At 39.6% G+C, this 9,267-nt stretch overlaps 1 non-coding gene across 1 annotated transcript; it reads left to right on the top strand.

The window, feature by feature from the left end:
* Window positions 1-3,909: 3,909 nt before the first annotated feature.
* Window positions 3,910-4,016, top strand: LOC114377713. The gene has a single exon (XR_003659152.1). It is a non-coding gene; the product is annotated as a small nucleolar RNA R71 (small nucleolar RNA).
* Window positions 4,017-9,267: the final 5,251 nt, after the last annotated feature.

The following is a 9,267-nucleotide window of genomic DNA, read 5'->3' as shown; positions in this document are numbered from 1 at the left end:
TCATCTAGAGGCGGCGGGCCCGATGATACGCGGAGATACCTTACGGTTATCCGCACCCTTTTGTCATCCAGAGGCGGCAGGCCCGATGACAAGCAGAGACCAAGTTTGGTCATTCTGCACCCTTGTATCATCCAGAGGCGGCGGCCCGATGATACACGGAGATACCTTACGGTTATCCGCACCCTTTTGTCATCCAGAGGCGGCGGGCCCGATGACAAGCAGAGACCAAATTTGGTCATTCTGCACCCTTGTATCATCCAGAGGCGGCGGGCCCGATGATACGTGGAGATACCTTACGGTTATCCGCACCCTTTTGTCATCCAGAGGCGGCGGGCCCGATGACAAGCAGAGACCAAGTTTGGTCATTCTGCACCCTTGTATCATCCAGAGGCGGCGGGCCCGATGATACGCGGAGATACCTTACGGTTATCCGCACCCTTTTGTCATCCAGAGGCGGCGGGCCCGATGACAAGCAGAGACCAAGTTTGGTCATTCTGCACCCTTGTATCATCCAGAGGCGGCGGGCCCGATGATACGCGGAGATACCTTACGGTTATCCGCACCCTTTTGTCATCCAGAGGCGGCGGGCCCGATGATACGCGGAAATACCCGAGTGGTTATCCGTATAAACATTCTTTTGCTATCTGTAAGACAGAACGCTTGATAGCATGCAGAGGCTGACATAGTCTTCTGCACCTTTTGTTCCTCCGGGAACAACAAGTCATTTACATGCGGAAATTTCATGGTCACCCGCGACTCTCGTCAACCGAGAGGATCGAAATTAGTGTCATACACTAATTTTCGTCCGGGTACCTTTGCTTGATGACATGCGACCTTTCTTTGGTCCTTGTGAGGTGCTTGGCACCCATCATTAGGCAATTTGTGAAAATCCGGGAACAACAAGTCATTTGCATGTGGAGATTTTATGGTCACCCGCGACTCTCGTCAGATCGAGAGGAACGAAATTAGTGTCTTATCTTTACTTTCCTTTTATCTCCAATAAAAGACAAGTAAAGAGGGGCAACTGTCATACCCTAATTTCGTCCGGGGACCTTTGCTTGATGACATGCGACCTTTCTTTGGTCCTTGTGAGGTGCTTGACATCCATCATTGGGCAATTTGTGAAATTCCAGGACATGCCGAAAAACCAAAAAAAATATATTGATGCACAATCCGTAAGTTTCCGTGACACACCGGAAATCAAATGGAAGCATCGTTGCATAATTAAGTGAGGTTCCGTAACATTCCGTAAGTCAAAAGGGGGATGATTATGTAATCCGCAAGGTTCCGTAACATTACGAAAAGAAAACAAGTATCGTTACGAGATTCGTAAGTTTCCGTAACTTTACGAAAAAAAGAATCACCAAAAAAGGTAAGGGGGTGAACTTATCAAGATAGGGGTGTAAATAGCAATTCAAATCTAGGCCCTTCTAGAACATTTTGGAAGTTGGGTTGCTTAAGGAGGAAGCAACTGGGCGGCAAGCTCCTCCACGTTTTTGAAAAATGGTTTTCGGGGCTTCCGCGGCTTCCGTAATACTTCCGTAAAATTTCCGAAAACCTTGGGTAAGCATATTCCACTTAAAATTGGTGAAAGGGAAGAGAAAAAAGATGAAAATCAAATTCGAAAACAGTTCCGTAAGGCTTCCGTAACTTTTCCGTAAAATACGAAAAGGGGGGTGAACTTAGTAATTCGGGTGCGCTTAGAAATCTTCTTCATTAAGTCTTTGGGCGGCAAGCACCTCCCTTTTTTTCTATAAATAGGGGAGGGGGGAGCTGTTTCAAAATATTCAGCCCCTTTGGCACTTCTCTCTCTTTCGAATTTGCTTGGAAAAATCGTTTCCGTGAAGAAAATCTAAGCCGAGGCGCTTCCGAAACGCTTCCGTAAGCGATTCTGTGGAAATTCTTCATCGTTCTTCACCGTTCTTCATCCGTTCTTCGTTCGTTCTTCGTTCTTCAACGGGTAAGTTTTCGAATTCGAGACTTTCAATTCATTTCTTGTTTTGTCTACTTTCACTTTAATTTCGTTTACTTTCAGTTTTCTTTTCTTCCGTTTTTAACGTGCTTTAACCATTTATTTAAGCCGTTTTCTCGTCTAATAAATGATAAAATGAATTTCAACCGATCATTTGTGTTGTAATCTCGTTTAATCACTGTTAAAACGAAATCTAACCGATCGTTCACGCTATAACCTCGGTTAAACCAAAAAAAGTAAAATAATAATAAAATAATCAAAATATCTTGAAAAATAATAATAAAATAATCAAAATATCTTTGAATAAAATAAATTAAAAAAATCAATCAGACGTTTTTCTTTGGAAGTTTCCTTGAATGAATTGATTAATAACCAAAGTGAAACTAAGACTAAAATAGACTCACAAATCAAGTTTTGTCCGAAAATCACTAAAAACCGTTTTAAGGTCCAACGCCTTAAACGGTCCTCTTTGCTTTTATCGATTAACATGGACCGTTCAAAAGCATAAAATCAACATGTGACTTTACCGCTTTTGCAAGAACTACGTAGGTCTGATTTCCTCATCGCAATTGAGGATACGTAGGAGCAAAAGCCTCACTTTTGTCGACCACCCCGAGAGATCGTTAATGGTCCAACACCTTAACGTTTCTCTCCTTTCAAAATCAAAAGATCATTTAATGGTCCAACACCTCAAATGACCTTTTTTCAATCAAAATATATCTTGCAAAAAGATAAAAAAAACAACTTAACCAAACACTTTGTTCCAAAAGAACTACGTAGGTCTGATTTTCTCATCCCAAATTGAGGAATACGTAGGAGCAAAGGGAAACACCCTTGTCGACCACAAAAAAGAAAAATATAAAAAGGGTATAAAGGATATAAGGACATAAAAAGGGAACATAAAAAATCAAAGTCATGTTTGCACATTCGATTAAAGGCTGTCGTCCCTTGGGGCGGACGTGTGGGGTGCTAATACCTTCCCCGTGCGTAAATACAACTCCCGAACCTTTCACTTAAAAGTTCGTAGATCGCGTCTTTTCTGGTTTTTCCGACGTTTTCCTCAAATAAACGTTGGTGGCGACTCCGCGCGTATTCCTTTCGTGGAACATGCATCCCGCGAGTCACGCGTCGCCCTCCCGCCGAAGGGTAGGTTGCGACAGTAGCCAAATCTAATTAGTTAAGCTCTGAATGGAGGCTCTGGTCTCTTGTTCAAACTGCATGTTTTGCATAGTCATTTGCCTCACAAGTTATTCAAGGGAAGGTTGCGGAGGAGCCTCAACTGTTTGTTGTTTCTGGGGTTGTTGCTGTTGTTGTTGTTGTGCTGCTGGATTGGTGGAGGAACGTATAGTCTGCTTGGGCCAGCAACATTTTGAAAATAAGGTTATTGTTGTTGTTGTTGTGAAGGATTCGACCATCTAAGGTTAGGATGATTCCTCCACCCGGGATTGTACCTGTTGCTGGAGAGGTCATAATTGTTCTGTTGTGGCTAATTTTGCTGCTGAGGTTGAGGAGGTCTATTGTAGATTTTTCCAGCATAAGCTTCAGGCTGTTCAATTGCTTCAGATTGTTGCATAAAAGGGCAAAGGTCTATGTGGTGGTCGGCAGAGGAGCATAAACCACAGAGTCTGGCGACAGGTGCAGATTTTTTATTCAAGGCCAGCTGGGTTACCAGGTTAACCAAGGCATATAGTTTACCTTCAAGCTTCTTAGTCTCGGCTGATGAAGATGAATTTGTGGCTACTTCATGCATTCCTCTAATGACAATAGCATCATTTCTGGCACTAAATTGCTGGGAGTTGGAAGCCATCTTCTCAACTAAATTTTTGGCTTCAGTAGGGGTCATGTCTCCAAGGGCTCCACCACTGGCAGCATCTATCATACTTCTCTCCATGTTACTGAGTCCTTCATAAAAATATTGGAGAAGAAGCTGCTCAAAAATCTGGTGGTGAGGGCAATTGGCACATAGTTTTTTAAATCTCTCCCAGTATTCATATAGGCTCTCTCCACTGAGTTGCCTAATTCCTAAAATATCCTTTCTGATGGTCGTGGTCTTGGAAGCAGGGAATTTTTTTTCTAAGAATACACTCTTGAGGTCATCCCAGCTCGTGATGGACCTTGGAGCAAGGTAATATAGCCAGTCCTTTGCCACTCCCTCTAAAGAATGAGGAAAAGCCTTCAGAAATATGTGATCCTCTTGGACATCTGGGGGTTTCATGGTGGAGCAGCCAATATGGAATTCTTTCAGATGTTTGTGCGCGTCTTCACCTGCAAGGCCATGAAACTTTGGAAGCAAATGGATCAGTCCAGTTTTAAGAACATATGGGACATCCTCATCAGGGTATTGGATGCACAAGCTTTCGTAAGTGAAATTAGGTGCAACCATTTCCCTTAGAGTCCTCTCACGGGGTGGAGGTTGTGCCATGTTCTCAGAATGTTCAAAATCAGAATGCTCAAAATCAGGATGTTCAAAATTACCAACCACATAATGCTCAGACTCACCAATAACAGAATGTTCAGGATGCTCAAAAGGTACAATATGATGCCTAACTAATCTATGAAATGTCCTATCTATCTCAGGATCAAAGGGTTTTAAGTCAGATGGATTGCCTCTAGTCATACACTACATTCAAAATGCACAACTAGTTACCTTTTTATGCAAGTAACAGTGTAGGTTTGAACTACAGCTATCCTCAAATGATATCCAAATGACTTGAAATTTTGTGAGCAACACCCTAAAATCATGAAAAGATGGCACAAAAATTTTCAGGAAAAAATTCAAAGTCTAACTATGGAAACTACCTAAGGAAAGTTTAGAAAAATAAAACAATAAAACTTGAAAAATAAAAAAAAACTAGTAAACAGGAGATTTTGGCTAGCTAGAGACCTCAGCCGGCCTTTGGTGACCTTCTCAATATGGGAAATTTTTTTCTACCCCAAATACATATATAATAATAGTCATTCTGATACCCAGAGCAAAAGTTATGGCCGTTTGAAGTTTTGGTAAACACAAGTTCTCAAATTTTTTTGAATCTCTCAAATCTGGCCACAACAAGTGTTCCTGGTATTTTTCACACAAAATATGAGTCAAAAGAACCTACCACACCAAAATTCAGCCAAAAATAACAACCCTAACTATCAAAACAAAAGTCGCCAATTAAATTGTCAATAGCAGTCACTAATTTAGTCACTAATGGATTTGCACTACTACTCTGTTTCCCAGGTCAGCAACAGTGATCACTAAATCCGTCGCAAAACACTATTCACAGCAAAACACAAAAACTGAAATAGGGGAAGCGTTGAACAGAAAAACTAAAGCAAAACACCACACTAAACAAAATAACAAGACACTAAACACACTAACACAACACTAACACAACATGAAAACATAAAACAACTAAACATAAAACACGAATCACTAGCTATTACGAACCTTTGGACATTGCTACCCGACAACGGCACCAAATTTGATCGAGGGCATACCCGAATCAAATAAACATTAAAAATGCAGTATCTAGGAAGTGATCCTAGGTCGTCTCCCAACGAGCAATGGTCAACCAAACGTTCATAACAGATAGTAATAAAATAGTAACAACTTGGGGGGGGGGGTTGTTTGCTTTTGTAAATTAAACAGCGAATAGACGTGAATTAGAAAATATCAGAATTAAAACACGTTGCCCTCCCTTTTGGGTATTTTCGCATCCTTGATCAAAACATTGAATGATAATTTATTTCGCACTGTAACTGGCGTTTAGCACCGCAAGTCGACTAGCAAGGATCAAAAGATCAACAAACGATAGTCCCCAGACGAAATTAGGGTATGACAATTGTCCCTATTTACTTATCTATTATTGGAAATAAAAGGGAAGTAAAGATAAGGACACTAATTTCGTTCGAGCAATCCTGCTATTCGGCCGGGCAACTGGTGAACCAAGGAAGTGAAAATGAGAAAACATGAGGACATTGAAGTTCTGTAGAGTGGAAGATATCTAAAGTTCTTTTTTCTTTTTCTTTTTTTTATAAACATATTTTTTTTCAAAGCATAGAAATAGAGGATGTCGAGTCCTATGAAGCACAAAGACAAGGGTGTTGAGTCCTACAAAAGACAAAAGACGTTGAAGTCTTTGAAATGTAAATGAAGACATTGTAGTCTTTTGAAAGCATAAATGACTGAAAAAATTAAAGTCTTTGAAAAGTAAATGAAGACATTGTCGTCTTTTGAAAGCATAAATGACTAAAGACATTAAAATCTTTTGAAATGTAAATGAAGACATTGTCGTCTTGACGAAAGACATTGAAGTCTTTAGAATGTAAAGAAGACTGTGATAGTCTTGATGAAAGACATTGAAATCTTTGAAATGTAAATGAAGACATTGTCGTCTTGACAAAAGATATTGAAGTCTTTAGAAATGTAAATGAAGACATTGTCGTCTTGACAAAAGACATTGAAGTCTTTGAAATGTAAATGAAGACATTGTCGTCTTGACAAAAGACATTGAAGTCTTTGAAAAGTAAAGGAGCAGATGACCTTAATTGTCTCTGCAAGACAAAAGACTATAATAGTCTTTGAAAAGTAAAGGCGGATGACATTGATAGTCTACACAAGACAAAAGATATTGAAGTCTTTGAAAAGTAAAGGAGCAGATGACCTTGATTGTCTCTGCAAGACAAAAGACTATGATAGTCTTTGAAAAGTAAAGGCAGATGACATTGATAGTCTCCGCAAGACAAAAGACTCTGATAGTCTTTGAAAAGTAAAGGAGCAGATGACCTTGATTGTCTCTACAAGACAAAAGACTATGATAGTCTTTGAAAAGTAATGGCAGATGACATTGATAGTCTCCATAAGACAAAAGACTCTGATAGTCTTTGAAAAGTAAAGGAGCAGATGACCTTGATTGTCTCTGCAAGACAAAAGACTATGATAGTCTTTGAAAAGTAAAGGCGGATGACATTGATAGTCTCCACAAGACAAAAGACTCTGATAGTCTTCTAAAATTAATGGAGCAGATGACCTTGAATTTCTCTGCATGACAAAAGACCATGATAGTCTTTGAAAAGTAAAGGCGGATGATATTGATAGTCTCTGCAAAACAAAAGACTCTGACTCTGATAGTCTTTGAAAAGTAAAGGAGCAGATGACCTTGATTGTCTCTGCAAGACAAAAGACTATGATAGTCTTTGAAAAGTAAAGGCGGATGGCATTGATAGTCTCCACAAGACAAAAGACTTTGATAGTCTTTTAAAAGTAATGGAGCAGATGACCTTGAATTTCTCTGCAAGACAAAAGACCATGATAGTCTTTGAAAAGTAAAGGCGGATGATATTGATACTCTCCGCAAGACAAAAGACTCTGATAGTCTTTGAAAAGTAAAGGAGCAGATGACGTTGATTGTCTCTGCAAGACAAAAGACTATGATAGTCTTTGAAAAGTAAAGGTGGATGACATTAATAGTCTCCGCAAGACAAAAGAATCTGATAGTCTTTGAAATGATAATTGCGAGGACTTTGAGTCCCCTGAAAGATAAAAGATGAGGACTTTGAGTCCTATGAAAGATAAAGGCGAGGACTTTGAGTCCTATGAAACATGCCAATAGGTAATAGTACTAAGGGGCTCAACCTTATGCTAAAGCAAGAGGTTGACTCTTTGAGAAGGCCTCTCATCCTTAAAAGATAGGACATTAGATTTGGGAAATTGGTATATACAAAGAAGTTTATGCACTTATGAACATGATTTTTTTGGGATGCAGATGCATGCCACCTTCATCTTGAAATGCTAGTAATGCAAAATGGTTTTGAACCATGAAAATTGTGTAATGCTCATGACATATTTTCCTATTTTTTTATTTTGATTTTGATTTGATTTTTTTCTTTTGCTTTTCTTTTGTGGAAAACACGGATTGACTGTGTTTTTCTGGAAGATGTGATAATTCATGCAACCTCATTCTATTTTTTTTTTTTTGTTAATCTCTTTGGGGACTCCCTCAGAGTGTATGTTCTGTTTGATTTAGTCACTTGACAATTTTGGAGTGACGACAATGGAGCCATTTGACATTTAATCAATCGATTGAAATATTGATCCTAGGGTTTGTTCTTTTCTTTCTTAAAAACAAAACCTTCTATTATTTTGCATAGCAAGGAAACATAAGGCTTTGGGATTGATTGTGTGCCCCATTGAAGGATGGCAATGGATTGTCACACTTAGGTATGTGACCAAGTGAAACTTTCTTGATTTAAGGTCATAGAGTGACACCAAGGGTCTGTTGATCCTGCCGAAACTTGATGACACGGGCTGATCCCAAAAGAATTTATACAACAAAGGCACCCTTGGATTCTAAAGGAATCCTAATGAGTCTGCATTAGCGACTAGCATCAGATGCACCCTACTATCACAATTGTCTCTGGGCATCTTCCACGAGCTCCTGGTCAAATGAGTTTTCTTCTCAAATGTGCAAGTGTGAACCTCAGGGGGTTTTCTTTCTTTTTATATATTTTTTTTCAACAATCACAAGCGTGTGGGGGTTCCATTCTAGAATCCCAACTTAAAAGCAAAGTTAGTCATTCCTTGATCCACATGGGCTTTATTGGGCTTGTAACGTGGTTAGGGGTAAGAGGGCTATGAAAGAAAGGATTAGAGAGGCTCAAAGAGTGTTTGAGGGTTATATTGAGTAAGAACCTCGAGAGCATTGCTTGTACTTTGTTCATTACAACTCTTGGGTTGGGCTCTATTCCTTTTGCCTTATACATTAATCCTTATTGCACTTTTTGTGCCTTCCTTGTAAAATCTAGAGATCTTTTGTCTCTCTTTTTTTTCTTCACTCTCCATTTGCGGATTTGATCTCTTTTTTTTTATTGTTGCCCAACTTCATGCATGTGTTCTTTGCATTGCTCTTCCCGCCGGTTTAGCGGTGGTTCCCACTAAGGGTTTCTATTTTGCTTTTGCTGTTTTTTTGTTGTTTTTTAGAATACAAATATGCTTTGGCTCAGAGGGGGTAGCAAAGGATAAACTAGTGTTTGGGATGTTGAAACATGGCCATGTGTCATTTCAAATCTTGACTTAGATCCTTTTGTATTTTGGATTTTGGGGAAAAACCTTAATAACACGCCCCTGATTATTTTTTTTCTCTTTTTTTTATTACCCTAATTTTTGCCTAGGCCTCCTTTCGGGTTCTCGACCTACCGGGTAACAACTTCTGATCTGCCCCTAGGTTCGCGTGAGGCTCATGCATGATGCCTCTCATTGCCCCAGTGTAGGGCTTTGAGGTATTTATTGTTGTCTTTGGCACGACCTTGTAGCA

Source organism: Glycine soja, chromosome 11 (assembly GCF_004193775.1).
Source record: "Glycine soja cultivar W05 chromosome 11, ASM419377v2, whole genome shotgun sequence".
NCBI lineage: Eukaryota > Viridiplantae > Streptophyta > Magnoliopsida > Fabales > Fabaceae > Glycine > Glycine soja.
This window is presented reverse-complemented; position numbering and strand designations above follow the sequence as displayed.